This window comes from Lactuca virosa, chromosome 3, assembly GCF_052849685.1.
Source record: "Lactuca virosa cultivar CGN04683 chromosome 3, Lactuca_virosa_CGN04683_v6, whole genome shotgun sequence".
In the NCBI taxonomy this organism is placed as follows: domain Eukaryota; kingdom Viridiplantae; phylum Streptophyta; class Magnoliopsida; order Asterales; family Asteraceae; genus Lactuca; species Lactuca virosa.
The window spans coordinates 74,701,598-74,721,268 of NC_136428.1; the positions used below are offsets into that span (position 1 = coordinate 74,701,598).

Below are 19,671 nucleotides of genomic sequence, written 5' to 3' on the forward strand. Positions count from 1 at the left end.
CTCACCTCCCTACCAGGCACATACAATTATCATAAAGACAACAAGTATAACTACACATGCACTACTGCCCCGGGTACCACCCGGCATCAGACCGAAATCCGGAACATACAAGCTGCATCGGGCTAACCCCAGAACGGATCTAAAACCGAACAAATCACAATAAGTGCCTAGGGCTAACCCCCGGGTCTTCCTACTACACATAACCATAAGCATAATCATAATGGGCTGGCATTGTGGCCGTAGACCCATGCACACAGTGAGGAGACTCACCTCGCACTGCTGAAGACTAGCTGAAACACTTCTGACACCCAACCGACAACTTCTGAACTGCTGGTCCTTCGGCTCCCCGAACTATCAATACCCAAAGTAACATTTAGACCACAATATTCCAAAAGTCCACCCTGGTCAAACTTGGTTAAAGTCAACGGTCAAAGTCAACCTCCAGTTGACTTGACTCGCCGAGTTGGTCTACCAACTCGTCGAGTCCATGCTTCTCCAACTCAATACAACCACCGATCCTACCCGTCGCATCTAGCAAGAACGCGACGGGTTCTCCTTCAGTCCTACAATCGGGACCATCTTCAACCGACTCGCCGAGTTCATCCTTGAACTCGTCGAGTTCATCTCCCTCTTATGAATGTCCAGACTATGACTCGCCGAGTTGTATGAACAACTCGTCGAGTCCATCTTCATAAACTAAGAAGATTGCCTTAGACTCGTCGAGTTCCTCATTAAACTCGCCGAGTACGATGATCTTCATGCCCGCTATGGACCCAGACTGACTGAGTCCCATGCCAACTCAACTCACTGATCCGAATCATGAACAGAAGGGTTTGGGTTTGCGACCCGACTCACCGAGTCCATGCACTGACTCGCCGAGTCCACCTTGTGACATCTCTATTCTGTCGATTACAGTCCATTGCAACACCTTCAACCCATAGATCTGGACCTCTAATGCCAACGTTGAACGTAAAGTTGCTAACTTTACGTGCATGCAAGGTGCTATGAAGCTAAAACTCTTAATCCAAGTTAAAATGAAGGTCTAGGTCATGAAATGAAGCCATGGCTGGGTAAAGCTGCCCCCTCAGAGCTTCTAAAGCTCAGAAATGCTTAGATCTTAAGTCCTTTTCGTCCTCAATGGCTCAATGTTCGGATTGACCTTGGAAATGGTCTAAATGTGACAAAATCTATGCTAGAAAGGGGATCTAGATGATTAACAGTCAAGGTATAAGCTTTTTACTTCTAAATGGTCTGAAATACTACCCCAACTCTGGATCTATAGCTTCTTCTTGCACCAACAAGGTCCTTCTTCCTTCTCCAAGCTTCAATTCACTCTCAAGGCAAGAACTAGCTCAACAATGGAGTTGGGTGGCTAGGGTTTCGAGTTCTGGACAATAGGGGCCGCAAATGAGCCCTAGGGAAGAGAATAAGATGCTTAAATAGGGTACCAAGTCCCGGAATTAGGGTTTCCAAACCCAGACCAGACTCGCCGACTCGTCGGGTCGGTCCCTTAATCTTTGACACGGAACCCGCCCCGACTCGTCGAGTTATTCCCTAGACTCGACGAGTTGACCCCTTTGACTTAGGGTTTCCTTTCCTTTCTTGGTCTTTCTGATTCTGGGTGTTACAGCCGAGGGCTCGGAGAGCGGTCCAGATAGACTGAGGACCGGGATTTGGTCTAGTCATAGTGATGGCTCATTATGCATGTTGTGGCTGTTTGCTTATATGTTTATATGATATGGTTATATCTGTATGGCGTTGGTATTTTGGGGACAACTCATTAAGCCTTCGAGCTTACATCTATCAATTATTGTTTTAGGTATTTTGATGATCGCGGGAAGGCGAAGGCGTGATCGTGCACCTCCTTACATTTTCATGATTAATTATGGGGATACTCTAATGTTTAAACTATTTTGAAAGTAAACGGTAATAACTTAATGGTTTTAAATGTTTTAAAAAGTTTTAAATTGGCTTGAATTTTACGGGTGTTACAAGTTGGTATCAGAGCCTTGGTTTGAGTGAATTGGAAGAAACACTCATGCGTCTCCAGTCTCAAACTGAGGACAAGGTTATAAAACGATTTTCTTGAAATGTTTTCAAAATAATAAAAGGAGGATGCAAGTGTACGATCAGCCGGAGCTCGCGGATAGACCCCAAAATGCCTTACGGATTATTTGATTATGTGATATGTTAGAACAACATGCTAGTACTAGGCTAGGGATCTTCGGGAATTGCATGATAGAATTGCCTGATTATATGATGCCTGATAGCCTAGGGTTTTCCTTATATGAAATTGACATCATTACTTTAGTTGCTTAGTGTATGCATCACGGCCGTACATAATTAAGATCTTATAGCCTGAGAATGTTTGGTTTGGCCTTATTTCCTGTTCTTGTTTGATGAAGGGCTTAGGGTAGGATTAGGTATTCGAAAGTCTATAGGGTCCAGCGTTATGTATGGTTAGCATACACGAGTGTTGTAGGGTTGGTGGAAGTTTCATGGGTGGGTTGTGAGAGGCCGGGAGGCCAGTTGTGAGATATTTAGCATTCCTCTAGGAGTGAGGATTGAGTGCTCGCTATATTTGTGTGTATTGTTAGGGTGTTGTGGTGATACTTGAGACAAATATGGGTAGGTGTGGAAGGTAGTATGGGCCCGTACTACTGAAAGCACAGGACCCATACGGGTAGCAAGGAAGTCACAACCCCTGGGGTTTAGTTGGGAGTTTGTTCCCGGTTATTATATGGACTATACGAGATCTCTCTGATGTATCATCAGAGTGGTGGTTACGAGATGTCTTGAGACCGGATCCGGATTAGGATCGGGAGCTGGCAGCCAGGATAGGCCAGTATTGTCAGAGGATTGTGTCAGGGAGATCATCCGGGAGGAGGTGATCGAGATTGTCCGGGGACAGTTGCCGAAGATGTTTGGGTCTATTAAGGCCGCCATGGTTGGTTATTTCGATGAGCGCTATGCAGCCATTGCTGAGACGGTTGTCGCAACAACTTCAACAGCTGTAACGACGACAGAGAGAGGAGATGGTCGAGCTTTCTAGTACCAGGACTTGTTACTGGGACGTATTCCAATGAGCAAACAACTGCAATTACTTGGGATCAGGGAGATGTTCGATACTTCTTACATTCCGCAGGTTGAGCGGGAGAGGCTAGCACAAGAGTTTCTAGATTTGAGGCTTCAGGGGTTTTGCGCGAGGCCGGAATGTGAGTCGCGAGGACTCCGGAAGAGGAGTGATGATTATGATTAGCTGGAGTTTTGGCAGCCGGAATTAGAATGGTTAATTGATGGATTGAGATGTCGTTTCCTAGGGCAAGGATTATGCCCTTTTAGCTTTTCGATCTCGGAGGAGTGAGCAGGATTGTGACCCCAGGATCAGATTGTATTCCAGCTCGGGGTCAGATAGTTGCAGGGATTGGCGATAGTATGTCAGCGCTGGTGAGCGCAGGTTGGTCGATGTGGTATGAGTATCTTGTGAGGCGAACGCGATTACCGTTCCGACCCATAGGAGTTAAGATCTGATTCACCTTGGATCTCTTGCATCTGGCGGTAAGGATTGATTGTGCGATCTATTGCACTTCTGGGGAGTGGAGACTATGTCTTGGGAGTAGTTGTGGCCCGGTTTAGGGCAAAGGTTGTTTCAGCTACTGCAGTTCAGTTGTGGATGATTGAACTAGTGAGTGAGTCATGGTGCGAGGCACTGAATGATATGTTTTCTAGAGCCGTGAACGGGAGGAGTGTTGGAACACTTTGGGAAGAAGGGTATTATGTGGGAGGTCTGCGGACAGGGTCCCACACGATGGTTATTCAACATTGTCAGGATTCAGTAGTTCAATAACCGTTATTGGTTGGCGGAGGGAAACACCAAGGGAAGTAGCTCGTTGTTGAGATGTTAGTTGGAGCATCTATCTTTTGGACTTCAAGAATTGAGTGTGGGATCATTAAAGTATTAGGGATTGTCGGTTTTACTGGGTTTCATGAAGTGTTCATCTAGTTATTAGAAGCATGTGATCATTTGGGATTGGCTAGAAATGGAGCACTAGTTGGTAAGAGTTGGTTGTTATCGAATCGATCGTTGGAAAGGGATAAAGATTGGGAGTTCTCCAATATTCATGTATTGTGAAGACTTAGTCGAATCTAAGTGGGGGAGAATCGTCCCGGGATTCGGAAGCGGGAGTCGTTTCAAAACTGGGATAAGTTTTTGCATCCTTGTCAGGAAGAAAGGCGGCCCAAGTGGCTGTTTGGTTTGAGGGTTTTGTGAATTGGGAGTTCGGTAGAACTCCCCAGCATGTGTATCGCGTCTTCTCGTTGCTTGATAGCAAAATTTGGAGAATCGGTTTGGGGTTCTAGTCATGAATTTAGTTCAGTTCGGGGGTTCGGTCGAGTGTGTGCTCGACTATGAGGGTTTTTGGATTGATAGATTGAGGGTTTTGTTAGCTGACAGGGCTCGACGATACTTTCAGCACGGGTGTACGGGTTATTTAGTGTAGGTGGTGGATACGCGGATCAGGGATCAGACCACGGTTCCCCGAAAGAGTGGGTGATCAACGTGAGGTCTAGAGTTAGGCCGAGATTATAGTCCACGGATTGGATCAGGAGTTCGAAACCCCAAGTGGGGGAGAACTGGCTATATGGGAAAGGGCACCAGGATGGGTCCGGGTTTATGCACAACAGACTTAGAGCGGTCCGAATAGACCGAATGCCAGCGGGGCGTACCAGTCGGGCCGAAGGCTCGGGGAACGGTCCAGACAGGCTGAAGGCCCGGAGAGGCGGTCCAGACACGCTGAAGGTTCTGAGAGTGGTCCAGATAGGCTGAAGGCCCGGTGAGGCGGTCCAGTCATGTTGAAGACTCTGTATGTAATCCGTTAGGTCTAATGGTCAGATAGTGAGGGAAGTGTTGTGAGACTACAGGAAGACCCGTAGCATTCACAAATTGTTTCAGACGATTAGGCTAGGGTGGGCCAGTTCGAAAGATTGTGGGTAGACCACAGTATAATCGGAATCAGGAAACCGTAGGTCGTTGGAGACCGGACATGATGTAAGACTACAATATTCTGGTAGCGTTCACTTTTCGTATTTGAGTTGATGGTGACAGGTTGCCAGAATATTATGATCGGATGGACTAAAGGATTGATGGAGCCATGAGTGGTGATACAGCTAGGGCAGTTATTGCTAGTCGGAGTATCCTTCAGGAATCACATGGAGCGACTGTGAGGTTGCTCGTTGGTTCAACAACCGGGCAGAATTTTAGTATCCCAGATATGTTGGGACCAGGGAGGTCTCAGTGGATTTCGGAAGCAATCAGAAGGCAGCCTACTGTCTCGGAGAGTTCTGTGTTTAGGGCACTACTAACAAATTGTGACACCCAAATTTTTGCAAAAATTTTAAACTTTTAAACACGCATCTTAAATTAAATTAAAACAACTGAAATAGTCATAACATAATCCATCAACTTAATAATCATATAAAATAAGTGCGGAAGTAATAATAATAATAATAAGGTCCCAACAAAAATAACTAGTAGCGATGTCCCGATGCTCCATGTCAAGCCTTAGCCTCTTTAATCTTAACACCTGTAAAGTTATAAGGGAAAACGTAAGCACAAAGCTTAGTGAATTCAAACACAGACATTGTACTAACATTCATATTTACTAACCCTAATCCATTTTCCATTTATAATTATATGATAAGGGAAAAGAACGAATCAATGCCTATAATACAAGAAGGACTTGTAGGTTTGAACCGCACCGGGAAGATCCCGTATCATTTGGCCCTAATCACCGCACCTCATGATGAGTATTACGTTGGTGATATTACCTACCCACCGCACCGGTAAATCCGTATCCTTTGGTGGTGTCCCCATATCCATAATTAGTTACATACAATGCACATGTACGAATTAAAACAATGGTTATATAGCATGCCTTTATAATAAATTCAAATAACCACACACGAGCTAACTAGCAAACGCAAACATCAATACAACGGTGTGAGAGAACTCACCTTGAGTGAGTAGTAAGGATAGCTAACAATCAAATAATGCTACCAAGCTTGAGCAAACTTCAAAACCTCACCTAAGAAGGACTAACTCCAAAAGATGAATTAAATATGAATTTTACAAAATGGTGTATCACTTCTGTCTCCAACAATACAGTCAAGTGATGTTGGCCAATTCTACCCAACTTGTGAGTAGAATTCGTCCAAACCAAAATTCAGAGAAGTAAAGGACATACAAATGAAAGTCTCAGAGTTGGAATTGAATGAAAAGCATCTCCCAAACTCCAGATATAAAATTCACATTGTGGACAATCACAGCACTAGCAAAAGCTGGTGACTGCCCACTGATTTGGAGTGTGGATCCATTCTAACCAATTTATAATTGGAAATAACACCCCATCTGCTCCAGATCTTAAATTCATAATATAAGGAACATATAGAAACTTTGAATCACTCTGGATCCTTTTCCAAGCCTTAGAAATGATGAAAACAAAATGACATATCAGAACAGACCCGGATCAGACCTAACAGCAAAGATGCCATTCTTTCCCATAGATAAAGTCCTTATCAGTGAGGTTGGCCTGCTTAAGAAAGTTAGACAACTCAATTTGTGAACTTTTGGAACTGGTTTGGGGTCCGTTTGAGTTCTAGAGCTCAAGATATGAATTTTACAAAATGACTACAGATCTGATGGAAAACAGAATCGTAGCCACCCGTGATTCCTTTTTGGCTTATCCATCCTTCTCCCTTTAAAACACATTTTAAGATGTGTTCATCATCCCAATTTAGTCCCCATGATCATGGTGGTACTAAAAAGGGTTAGGTATCATTAGGATTTCATTTTGCCACAAGATTGTAATAATAATCAACATGAAAATGAACATAAAGCACATAAAATCACCATTCTCCCTTTTAGGGTTTCCATGATCTTTTGCCATATGTAATCCCCTAGATCCATCATCCACCATATATGGGGTGAAGATAGGATCTGGAGATGATGTATAACATACAATTACAAATCAAATAGGAAGGAGAAGAAGTGAAGATGAAATCATAAAACTAGAACAAGGTTATGAATCAAGTTGTAAGAAATGATAAGGAGGTTCATACCAATACGAATCAAGGCTGGAAATGAACAAGAATTAAGCTCCAAACAACAGCCCCTTGGCTGCTCTTGATCCCAAAGAGAGAGAGGACGATTTGAGAGAGAGATGGAGGGTTTAGAGTGTTTTTCTTGTGTGTGTTCCAAATGACTCAATTAACACATTAAGTACTATTTACTAGATGGACTTGCAAATAGGCCCATAGTGTGACAACCGTCAAATTTCGGTCAAGTCAAAGTCAAACAAAGTCAACAAGTCAAACCGGTCAACTCCAATAACCCTTGTATGTTAGGGTTTACGTTATGTAATCACTATACAATTTGCTATTTTAATGAGAAATCATCATTTGGAAAGTTCATGTGTTTGATTTTCCTTAGCCTTAACAGTGCTAAACAACGAACCAAAGTGATAAAACACTATTGCACAATCATCGGGATTGTGTATGACACTAAAACACGGTTTAACGGGGTTTACGAACCTTGCGTTGTGAAGCCGGACACTCAAATTAATCACAAACGAAACCTCTCTAAATCGTTTTCACTCTACCTCTTTCTATTTGAAATCTCTCCCAAATCTCTCTCAAAAGTTACTTTAACTTTTTGTAATCATTTGGGTCATATCGACCCTTAACCGGGTCAAAAATCGCTTGAAACGGGGTAAAAACGGGTAAAATAGCCTTAAGGACCTGGAACTGAAGCTTCAGGACCGAAGCCTCTCATCCGAGGCCTCGGATCCGAAGCCTCTCATCAGGACCGAAGCTGAAGCCTCTCAGGAGACCGAATCCGAAGCCATCAGACAGCAGCCTCGCATGCGAGGGTCCGAATCCGGCCTCCATGCGAGGGGTCTCGCAGACGGCCCCTTTTTACCGGTTTTTCGACTACGACTTCGTTTTAACTCCGTTTTTCATTATTTTAACGTGGGATTTTTACCCAAAACTTTATTTTATAAACTAAGGCCCCAAAATATATAAATCTCCAGGGTTTTTATAAAAATATATTAAAAGAATTAGTGGTTGAACTAATTATTGAGGGAATATTTGCTTTTCCTTAATTTATGGCAAAAGCAAACCACCACCACCTCACTCTATGATCAGCCACTCTTTCCCACTACCCCTTGTCTCCTTAGTGGACCTTTACACCCAATCTCCAGCTCTTCCCACGTTCTAAGAGCTGGAGGATTGATCCTCTCTCCTCATTCTCCATAAAGTTCTTTCATTCTACACTTAGCAACCAAAGGACACTCTCCAAAATTCTCTCATATTTTCTCTCAACTTCAAGAACTTCAAGGCTTTCTTCAGGGATTTCTTTCTTCAATTAGTAAGTATCTTCATCATTCATATAATTATTACACTCCATTATACTCAAATCATTGATATCTTACACAAATTCCATCTTATTCGGTGTTAGATTCTCGAATCATCAAGACATCTTCTTAGTGTTCTTGGGTTGAATACTTCCTCTCTCTCACTTTCATCTACTGAAACCACATAAGGTGAGTTCATACCCCTACATTTACATGTTTTTCTTAAGTTTTAAGGGGGGAATACAAGTAAAATCATCAAGAACACAATTAAACTTTTTCTATCAGATTACATCAGAAAAGATGAACTTCGATCACGGACTGTTTTGGTCAACTTAAATATTTTAGTTTTCAAAACTGTTCCAGGTGCAAGTAGTTCAAACTCTTAGCTTTAAAATGGCTACTTGCACATCTCCATATGATTTTTCTACAATTTATGGTGATTTTTACAAAACTGCATGTCATTTCAGAGGCAAACCCGGACCAGTCTGTGATTATGAATATTTTCACCTCTGTTAGGGATCACTAAAAATCATGATAAAATTTACGAACAAACTAGACTCATATTCCAAACTCTAAGAATTTGCGGATTTGGATTTAGAGCCTTGATGATTTTTCTATAAATTTTCTAAGAACAGTAACAGAAACTGTATTCAACGAAAAGTTGCTGTCAATTTCATTTCACCTTGTAACATGTTGAGCAAGGTGTATATCTTTATGTGATTATATGTTATTGCAGTATATGACATTTTATATTAATATTTAGACACACATCAGTTTACAAATGGATTTGGACATATAAAATATAAAGAATAACAAGTGATTATAATCAAAGTACAACCGATACATTCAAACATTTAATAAACTATTTTGAATATAGTTTGCATACATTACTACGTACTACCTTTGGTTGATAAACTATAATAGGTATAGTTTATGATACATTACATAACACATACATTTAAAAAAGGTATATTTATACAAAGGATATTTTCATTAAGCAAGGTACGGCCATACGGTACCAAGTTTTCATAACACGTAATTCCGTTAATGACTTTGTGAGACATTTACTTCAAATTACCATTAAGTCCTGTATTGTAACCAGAGTCTCCTTGAGGGAGAGCGTGATAGTTGTGTATAGATCTATATTGGGTTTGTCAAACCCACACCTAAACTGCATGCAACAGTTAGACCGATAGGTCTGGGGTGACAAATGTCATAACATTTCCGACGCCTGAAGAACGTCGTTTTAGGCAACCTTGGTCATAGTATGGTTATAATAAACTCACATAAAGTATTAATAAACATTGGAATTTACGGGAACTTCATTAAAATTTAACGAGTTTATGTCGATTTAAACTTGCATTGTTTTACTATAAATATGACAAATTACTTGTACATTTCGGTCTTTGGGTTTTAAGACTACATTTACACATTAAGGAAAATATTGGATTTTCTAACACAAATACTACTTTTACAAACGAAAGGCTTCTAATAATACCAAACAAAAGCTTATGAACTCACCAACCCTTGTGTTGACACTTTTTCAAACAACTTGTATTCTCAGGAAATCATTAAACAGGTAACCAAGTGCATTTGAGGATGGGACGCTAAGGCGTCTACTATTTCATATTTTGTCAACATAATGTAATTGATTCGTAAACATGTAATTCATACAATGATGTAACTTTTTCAATTATATATATGTTGGTTGGGTTTGCTTGAATTACTATTACAATTGTTGTTATGATACTATACATGAAGTCCTCCACCCCCGGACATTTCCGCCATCCTTGGTTTGGGGGTGTGACACATAGCCCATGGCCTTCAATAAAAGGAGTTTACAAGATGATCAAAAGAGTCCAATAAGATAAGAAAATCAGACATTGGTTAAATAAATTAACCCAAGGTTACAAGAATAATTAAATTAAAATAACTAAACGTACCGAGAAAAACCGGGGCGTTACACAAATTGGGTTTCAGGTGTATGAGAAGTATCTGGATGTTGGAACCACCAATTATCAAAAGTTGAATAGTTAGTTGAGAGATAAGTGGACTGGGTTCAAAAATAATGATTAGATATGAGCGGTCTGTCAGGGAGCCAGATCATCCCGAGACTTCAGAATTCAGATTGAGTAAGGTGATTCTAATGCGGGGATTTTTCTATCATCCGATTTTAAAAACCCTGTAGGGTTAGTTTTGATTGCCTTGGGAAGGCTGGGGTTATGCTTGTGGTAGTGGCCATGTAGTTCAAGTTGTTTGGCGTGTAAGGAATGATAAGAAACGATTTCGAGGACGAAATCAAATTTAAGTGGGGGAGAGTTGTAACATCCCATTTAAAATAGGATAATTAAATAACAAACTCGGAACCCCGAGAAGTAATTTTATTATTATTTTATGTTATTATAGTCCAAAACCAAATAATAATAAGTGGGGTGTTGGTTTCGGGAAGCCAAATGACGATATCTGAATCTTCGGGGGTTAAAATGTAATTTCGGGAGTTATTTTAAAAAGGAATTAAGAAGTTAGGGTGTGTTTGGTAAGTATTGTACTTGAATTGTAATGAATTATGAAAGATGGGGGGTTATTTGGTAAGTTTTGGGATTTATTTTGAAAGAAGAAGGATAAGGAGGGACTAGAAGTGGCAAGAGGGACAAAGTTTGAGATGGGACGGGTGCGTATAAATGCCTTACGCATGCACCTCCTAACCCTAACCCTAAGTTAATTTGCCAGCCACCACCTTATGCCACCGGATTCTCCAAGCCGCACCACCACCCCTCTTCATATACGCTTTCCGACCGGCGAAGCAACTTGCGTCGCTGGCTTCTCTCTCCGTTCGTTTCCGATCAAACTAGACCACCGATCAGCTACTCCACCGAACAGCCGCCTCTATGCCGTCCCCATGAAGACTAAGTCGTCGTCGAATAAGTGGACCGTCGGACGTTTAGTGTCGCTGTTGTGGTCGCGGATCGACTTTCCCTCCTTGCCGGTGAAGACGAGAACCACCAGTGGGTCCATTCCTCTGCTGTCGTTCGAGGTAGCCATCGACGTGGGGGAGTTCCGCCGCCTTCAGCCAGTACGGTTGATGTCGTCGACGCTGCCGTTAGCCGCTGCTGCCGGACTTCTTGTGTCACCATCGCCACCAGGTGGGTGGCTGGGTTTATCTCGCAACAGAAGAACGTGTGTATGTGGTTTTTGGCTGTGGTTTTTGGCCGGATTTCACAAGAAAGCCACCACCACCACCGTGAGGTGGTGGCTGCCACCTCCAACCACCACCTGCCGCCACAAGGTGGCTGTGAGTGTGTGTCATTTATTAGTGTGTGTGTTTTATTTTCTTGATTAAGCATTGTAGCATGTAATCAGAGATGCGAATAATGAAAAGAAAACTCAAACCACCACCGTGAGGTGGTAGCTGCCGCCACCGGCCGCCTTGTCGGGTGGCAATGTGCTTTGATTGCGTTTGGACCTCGTTTAGGGGAGGTTTGGACAATGTGGGACCAATTAAACCCTAATGGGCCCAAAGAAACCCTAGTGGGCCCAATGGAACCCTAATGGGCCAATAAGGCCCGATGTGACCTAAAAGCCCTACCAATGGACTAATTGGCTAGTATTGGGTTGGATAACCCTAATTAGGGTTTGGGAAAACCCTAATGGCATAAAACCCTAATTTTGGGGATTGATCGGGACACATACGGGAATTATTTATTAAACTTAAAATATTAAATTATAATCATTGGCAAATTAACTTAAGGCAATAATGGACTTAATGGATTAAGTCCTTAATGGATTAAGTCCTTAAGGGGTTAAGTAAGAAACACTTAACCCTAATCATCATTTCATGTGAAAGCTCTAATCTCACTCGGGCCTTGAATTGGGCCTTCCTATTGGGCTTTGGTGATTGGACTATTAATGGGCTTCCAAGAATAAGCAAATGGACTAAATAATTATATGGGTTTTAGGATAAAGCCCATGTGAGAGTCTTGGGCCCAATTTGGAAAATTGGGCCATTGATGGGCCATAATTGGGCCTTTATGATTATGTGATGTTGGGCCATAGGAATGCCGAGAGTTTGGACTAGAATTAATGGATGGGCCTTAAGATAAGACCATGTAGAGGTTTGGGCCCAATTTGGAAAATTGGGCCATATGTTAGGCTTTGGTCCATTACTTGACTATTGGGCCTTTGGAGTGTGAGTTAGACCTTGGGCTTGGAACCCAATTATTAATTGGGTATTGTTTGATGTTGACAGTTCGGGAATCTGTCAACCAGCAGCTGGAGTTTTATCTGTGGGACTTCAGTAGTGTCAGGTGAGTTCTCCTCACTATATCAACATGGTCTACGGCACCAAGGTCATCCCTTTATGTTAGATTACATCCTGGTTTAGGATGGTTGCTATGTTATTGTTATGCTAGATTTCATCTTGGTTTAGGATGGTTGTTATGTTAGATTACATCCTGGTTTAGGATGGTTGCTATGTTATTGCTATGCTAGATTTCATCCTGGTTTAGGATGGTTGCTATGTTAGATTACATCCTGGTTTAGGATGGTTGCTATGTTATTGCTATGCTAGATTTCATCCTGGTTTAGGATGGTTGCTATGTTAGATTTCATCCTGGTTTAGGATGGTTGCTATGCTAGAGATCGGTTAGATCGGTATCATGGTTAAAGGATGGTTGTCATGTTAGTGATATGTTAGATCTACATGTTACTTGTTTATTTGTATGTGCACATGTTTGTTGGTTTGGGGAAAGGGTTGAGGCAGGTCCTGCTGTGTGCAGTAGGCCAAGACACCCTGGGCGGACCGGGTAGACTGCAGGCCCGGGCCGGGCAAATCTAGTCAGGCCGAAGGCCCAGCGAGCGGTCCGGATAGGCTGAAGGCCCTGAGGAGGGCGATCCAAACGTGTCGAGGGCTAGGAGAGCGGTCTGGATAGACCGAGGACCGGGATTTGGTCTAGTCATACTGATGGCTCATTATGCATGATGTGGCTGTTTGCTTATATGTTTATATGATATGGTTATATTTGTATGGCGTTGGTATTTTGGGGGCAACTCACTAAGCCTTCGAGCTTACATCTATCAATTATTGTTTCAGGTATTATGATGATCGCGGGAAGGCGAAGGCGTGATCGTGCACCTCCTTACATTTTCATGATTGATTCCGGGGATACTCTGTTGTTCAAACTATTTTGAAAGTAAACTGTAATAACTTAATGGTTTTAAATGTGTTAAAAAGTTTTAAATTGGCTTGAATTTTACGGGAGTTACAATGCTGGCCCCTACTGGAAGAATCAGAGGTCTTAGGCTTTTTAGCCTAACGTACAGCTGTCTGAACCTGCTCTGGCTTCCTCTTGGTGCGGAACTCCAACTCCATCTTCCGTTCATGGGCCTTCTCCACCATCTCATTCAGGGTTTTGCACCCTGAAAAGCTCACGAACTCACGGATATCATCCCTCAGCATGGAATGATACCTCGTCCTCCTCATATCCTCATCTGTAGCATATTGCGGAATCAATAGGGCTCGTTCCCGAAACTTGGCGGTGATCTCCGCCACAGTCTCGGTGGTCTGCTGCAACTACTGGAACTCCCTTATAATCCGGTGCACCTCGATGGATGGTGCAAACTCCAACTCAAAACGCCTAAGAAACTCTTCCCATGACATCTCAACCACTCTAGCTGATCGTACCTGGTGGATCACCTCCTCTGACCAGTCCCTGGCTCGGTCCCTCAACATACATGAAGCAAACCCCACCTTTGCCGCCTTGGGGCAAGAGCTCGTGCGCTGGGTGTTCTCTATGTCTGCCACCCAGCGTCGACTAACTATAGGGTCCCAGACCCCAAATAACTCAGGCGCTCCGCACGCCTTGAACTCCTGGAACGAGGGAGTTCGGGCCCCGACCTGGCCCGCGGCAATCTCGACTCGGAAAGACCTGAGCTGCTCCTCCATGATCTCCATCATCCCCTCCTTGACGGTCCCGAAAATCACGGGGGTACCATCAAGGATGCCCCTCGTAACCTCGGCTGCAATAAGCTCGTGCAACCTCTCATCAATGGTCTCTGTACCGTAGCCCAACCCAGATCCTGATCCCCCCGCTCCATGACGTGTCACCACCATACTGCACTGAAATACCATAAGACAGAATGATCAAAATATTCAAAAAGGGGATCCTTCCACACCGACCTCCTTAGATCTTCCAGATATAACATCGGTTTGGGTACAGGTCATGTGCTTCCAGTAGTACGGGCCCAATACTACCTTCCACACCTACATGTACCTTCCCCAAGGCTCTACATGATAACTCTAATTTGACCCAGAAAAAAACATAACCCACAAACTACCACATCACTCAAATCCTAGGCTATCCTAAGATTTGCTCAATCCCATCAAACAAGAACTCAAATCATTCATAACAGGTTGCCTTATGCATGCAAATTGTACACAGAACAAGACCAAATAGACTGTCGAATAACAGACTCTGCCCTAAGACCACAACCAAACAAGGAACAAGAAATAAGGCTAAATTAATTATTCTAAGGCTATAAGATCCTAACTGTATACAATTTTGAAAGCATACACATAACAAGTTCCATCCAACTATCACATTCCAAATATCAATATAGCATGACTAACATATTGTGGAAAACACTTACTTGAACTCAGCCGATTACGCGCATTGCACTCTCCCTTTTTCTTATAAGAAATTAGTTTTAATAAGTTTTTAACTTGATTTTGAAAAATAGTTTTACCATTTCCTCAGTTTGAGTTCTGACACACCCGAGAGTGTGCTCGAATCCCTCAAACCAAGGCTCTGATACCAACTTGTAACAACCCATTTTTTCAATAAAATTTTTCATTTCAATAACAAAATCATTTTCATAAAATATAGCATTCCAATCACATTTGTTTCCAAAAACCCACGACATCAAATAATTATTCAAAACATCAGAGTGTTCACACTAAAATGACAGAGAGTACACGCCGCGCAATCATGCCGGGCCCTTGCCCTTAGATCCTAAAGTACCTGAAACAACCAACAAACTGTAAGTTAATGCTTAGTGAGTTCCCCATAACATACCCCGCATAACCACATAATCACATATATACTACATAGGTCATGCATATAACATAAAAGGATGTCGTGGACTCCCTCCAGGGTCTTACTCCAGGATGTCGTGGGCTCCCCCAGGGTCTTATACCTATGTGCCATGGGCTCCCCTTACATGGTCTTTAACTGGAATGCCATGGGCTCCCCCACATGGTCTGATATCCAGCTTCCACGGGCTGCCCCCGAGGTCTTCGTATATCTAACCAATAAGGTACTAACACATTCACATGCACACATACTAGACATATTGTGACATCCTCATTTTCACGACCAGAAAAGACCGATTTTGTTTATGCTTTATGAAAATCAGAGTACCTCTTTTAATAAAAATGTTGCGGAATTTGTTCCCAGTAAAACATGATAAATACGTTATCAAAGCATTTCCGAAGAAAAGTATTTTTATTCATTTTAAAACATTCGGGATGTCATCGTTAATACAGAAACATAAGCATAAACAGAACTTACATTCATTATCACTAGTGATTTATATCTCCTTATTCTCTCAGTGTAATGTGACTTCATATCAATACCTGTGATATAAATAAACTGAGTGGGTCAGGTTGGGAAACCTGGTGAGTACATAGGGTTTTCAACCCACAATAATATAATTATTATGTTTAATCAACAAATAGTTAACCCAATTACCCATCCCCATTATCTTCTTTACTCTTAAGGATCTACCCTAAGAATCATCTATTTCTTATTCATTCATTCCTAAGGATAATCCTAAGGAATAGGTACGAAGTCCATCGTTTTCAATGACACAGCTGTCAAGCACAGCTGCTATTCTATCACTTAGGCGCAGCTGCCAGAATTGTGACATTCTCTTTGAGGCGCAGCTGCCGGTATTGTCCTTCGGTCATAGCTGCTAAGGTTATTTCGTTTATTGACAGTATCGTTTTCGAGAGTCCACTCGCAATACATGTCAATGGGTTTTTAGAGTACACCGGTGAACACATCGTTCACAACACCTACAGGTTGCGAGCCTGCTAGTGTTCCACTGGACTGTCTAGAATAGTCTGTGGTTGTCATCTATACTCTGCTAGATGACGGGGCCAACATTTGGGAACAAGGCTTGTCACATCGTCCACCTCTCACCCTTACCTCATGGTCTATATCACCTCTCAACTCACCATCCAACTCATATTTCATCTACCCATGTTTTACCCAACATATTACGTAGATATAAATACATATACAGTTTAAATCATATAAAGCTTGTATAAAATCGTTCATCCAGCATAGATAGCAAGTATACAGATAATATGCACACATAACACGTAGTTTATATAAAATACTTCATATCTATGTGTAAGATGAAAGGGACCATGCACTCACCTGAAAAGGTGGTGATTCCGAACTCAGACAGCGCTTCGCTTCTTAAAAAAATAATTTCCTTCGACGAAACCTAGTATTAGTACCACTAGAGTTTAGTCTATTATTCGCTGAGACTAATTAATAGTCTAGATATTATTACTATTATATAAGCGTTAAACAATACTTATATAACCCATAATAATAGCCCAAGTACTTATTATAAGTTCCTAATAACGTTACTATAATTAAATAAAAGCTATATTAAAAATAGCGTAGGCGTAGCTCACTTACAGCGGGTTTTATAGAAAACCGGGATTTGCTTGAAGCAGCGTTCCCGAGCCGAAAAGCTCTTCTTCTCGGAGCCGTCGAGCACTCCGGGGCTTCCGCCTCGTGCTAGGGAAGTTCCCTAGGCTTTTCGGGGGGTTTCGGGGCTAGAGAGAGGTTCTAGAGAGAGAGTAAAGAGAAGAAAGAATGGGAAAGATGTGAAGAAAATGAGGGTGGGAGAGGTTCTATTTATAGGGTGAAAATGGCTGAACTTGGTGCCACATGTCACCATCTAGTGGCAAGACTTGGGGAGAAAGCAATGGCCAAGATTGTGCCACATCACCCATTTTCCCACAGCACACTTCCGACTTCTAAAATCCGTAACTTTCACTTACGACTTCCGTTGTTGACGTTCTTTATATCCACGCGTAGGTAAAAATAAGATCTACAACTTTCATTTTGACTTCGTCGGCTAATTCTCCACCGATCTTAAATTTAACAGTACGAGGAGATTATATTGTTAAATGTCCGTGTAAAATTCATAACTTCTACATACGGACTCTGTTTTCGTCCGTCTTTTTACCGTTGAGTTCCTATTAATGAGATATTCAATTCTCATTTAGGTCGCGTAGGCCAAAAACCGCTCGATCTAAAATTCGAGTTTCGGGTTGTGCACTGCTAAGCCAAATCTTAGAAAATTCATAACTTCCTCATACGAAGTCAGATTTGGGCGTACTTTTTTTGTATGTTCTCGGTTTAACGTATACTACAACTTTTGTTTAGATTTCTAAGGCTAAAAAGTCCTCCATCTTAAATTCACTATTTACGTCTCCCGGTGTCGTGCCGGTTTTGCCGTAAAACTTCGACGGACCATAACTTCTTTGTTATAACTCGGATTTCAGCGTTCTTTATATGTACGGAACCCTTGTGACATATACTATAACTTGGTCAGGATTATTTATTCTAAGTTATCTTATATCAAAAATGTCATTTTTGAGGCTCATTGTCTCTAAATTGACTAGCCCGAATCTGCGAGCGTTACACATATCCATAATGATTCCACAATAATCATCACAACTAACTGAATGGGCCGGCCTTGGTGCCTTCGACCTATTGGTATGGTGAGGAGACTCACCTCTCAAGAAATGTTGAACCGCTAAAAGTCAAATCCCAACTTTAAGTCTCAAAAGGCCATGAAATGTATAGATCTGAAGTCATAACTTCAAGACATGCTCAGATTCGAGAATGATTCCAAAATAAGCTACTAAAAGCCATAAACTTCTCAATGAAGAGATTTATCAAATAAATGGTCAAGGTATCGACTTTATACCTTAATATGGCTGCCACAACAGAGGAAGTCCCGGATCCAAAGCTTCTCCCTTCAACTAAGCAATACCAACTCCAAGCTCCTTCAAGAAAGCACCAATGAAGACACTCTTTTCACTCATACACACTCTAAATGATAGAAAGCACGAATTAGGGTTTTCTCTGGATAAAGGTGGCGGTAAGGGAGGATAAGAACGAGGCTTAAGGCCTTTAAATAGGGTGCAAACCCTAAAATTAGGGTTTTCCTTTCTAGCGTCAACTCGTCGAGTTGGGGCCTTCCAACTCGTGGAGTAGGCCCTTAATCCCGCGTCCAAAACGAGTCCTACACAACGAGTTGGAGTTCCCCAGCTCGTCGAGTTCCAGTCAAAAACCCTAAAATGCTGAAAATTGAATAGTACCTGAACCAAGTGTTACAATGTAACGAAAGATGATGTAAAAAATATATTTTAGGTAAGAAAACTTTATTACGTGATATATTTATATAAATGATACTTAACCTGTAAAAAAAATTAGGCATACGTTTTATTCAGAAGTGAATAACGAATGTACTATAATAAAAAGATGATGCATTTTTATTCACCTGTTAATAACGAGAACTGAAATTATAAAAAAATAAAAATTTTATTTTATTTTAAAATTATATCAATATAGATGTCTATTTATAGAGAATAAAAATTATGAATTTTGATATATTTAAATTAATTTCTCAATAAAAATAGCTTCTTAAAAATAATAAATAAAAATAAAAATAAAAATAACTATGTTTTTGTATATATTAAGGTAATGATTAGCATAGTTTAAAGATACATGTTTGGTTTGAAAACACACGTGTATCCCTTGTCCATTTCCGGCGGTACCTCCAAGTGTTTTGCGGCAAAATAAATGTGTGGTTGAGATTGTTTTCTCAATTCTCAACATTTTTTTCTCAATTGAACTCTTTCTCTCTCTCTCTATATATATATATATATATATATATATATATATATATATAGATATATATAATATCATGTTATTCAACTTATTATTTTAATCAATTGTATTATGTTTAAAACTATAAATAACTAAATAACTAATTCCTATTAAAATAATTCTCGCACTCTCGTTCTGTCGCTTATATTTTACCTTTGTATTTTTAAAAGGGATAATGACTTAAAGGGTAATATACTTTTCGATTTGTAAACATTTGGTCACTGAGGTTTTTTTCGTCCACATTTGTCCCTTCAACTTGTTTAACTGTACACATTCAGTTCGTA

At 41.2% G+C, this 19,671-nt stretch overlaps 1 pseudogene; it reads left to right on the plus strand.

The window, feature by feature from the left end:
• The first annotated feature begins 11,151 nt into the window (after positions 1-11,151).
• Positions 11,152-19,671, plus strand: part of LOC145163681 (MAP3K epsilon protein kinase 1-like) — an 85,340-nt pseudogene continuing 76,820 nt past the window's right edge.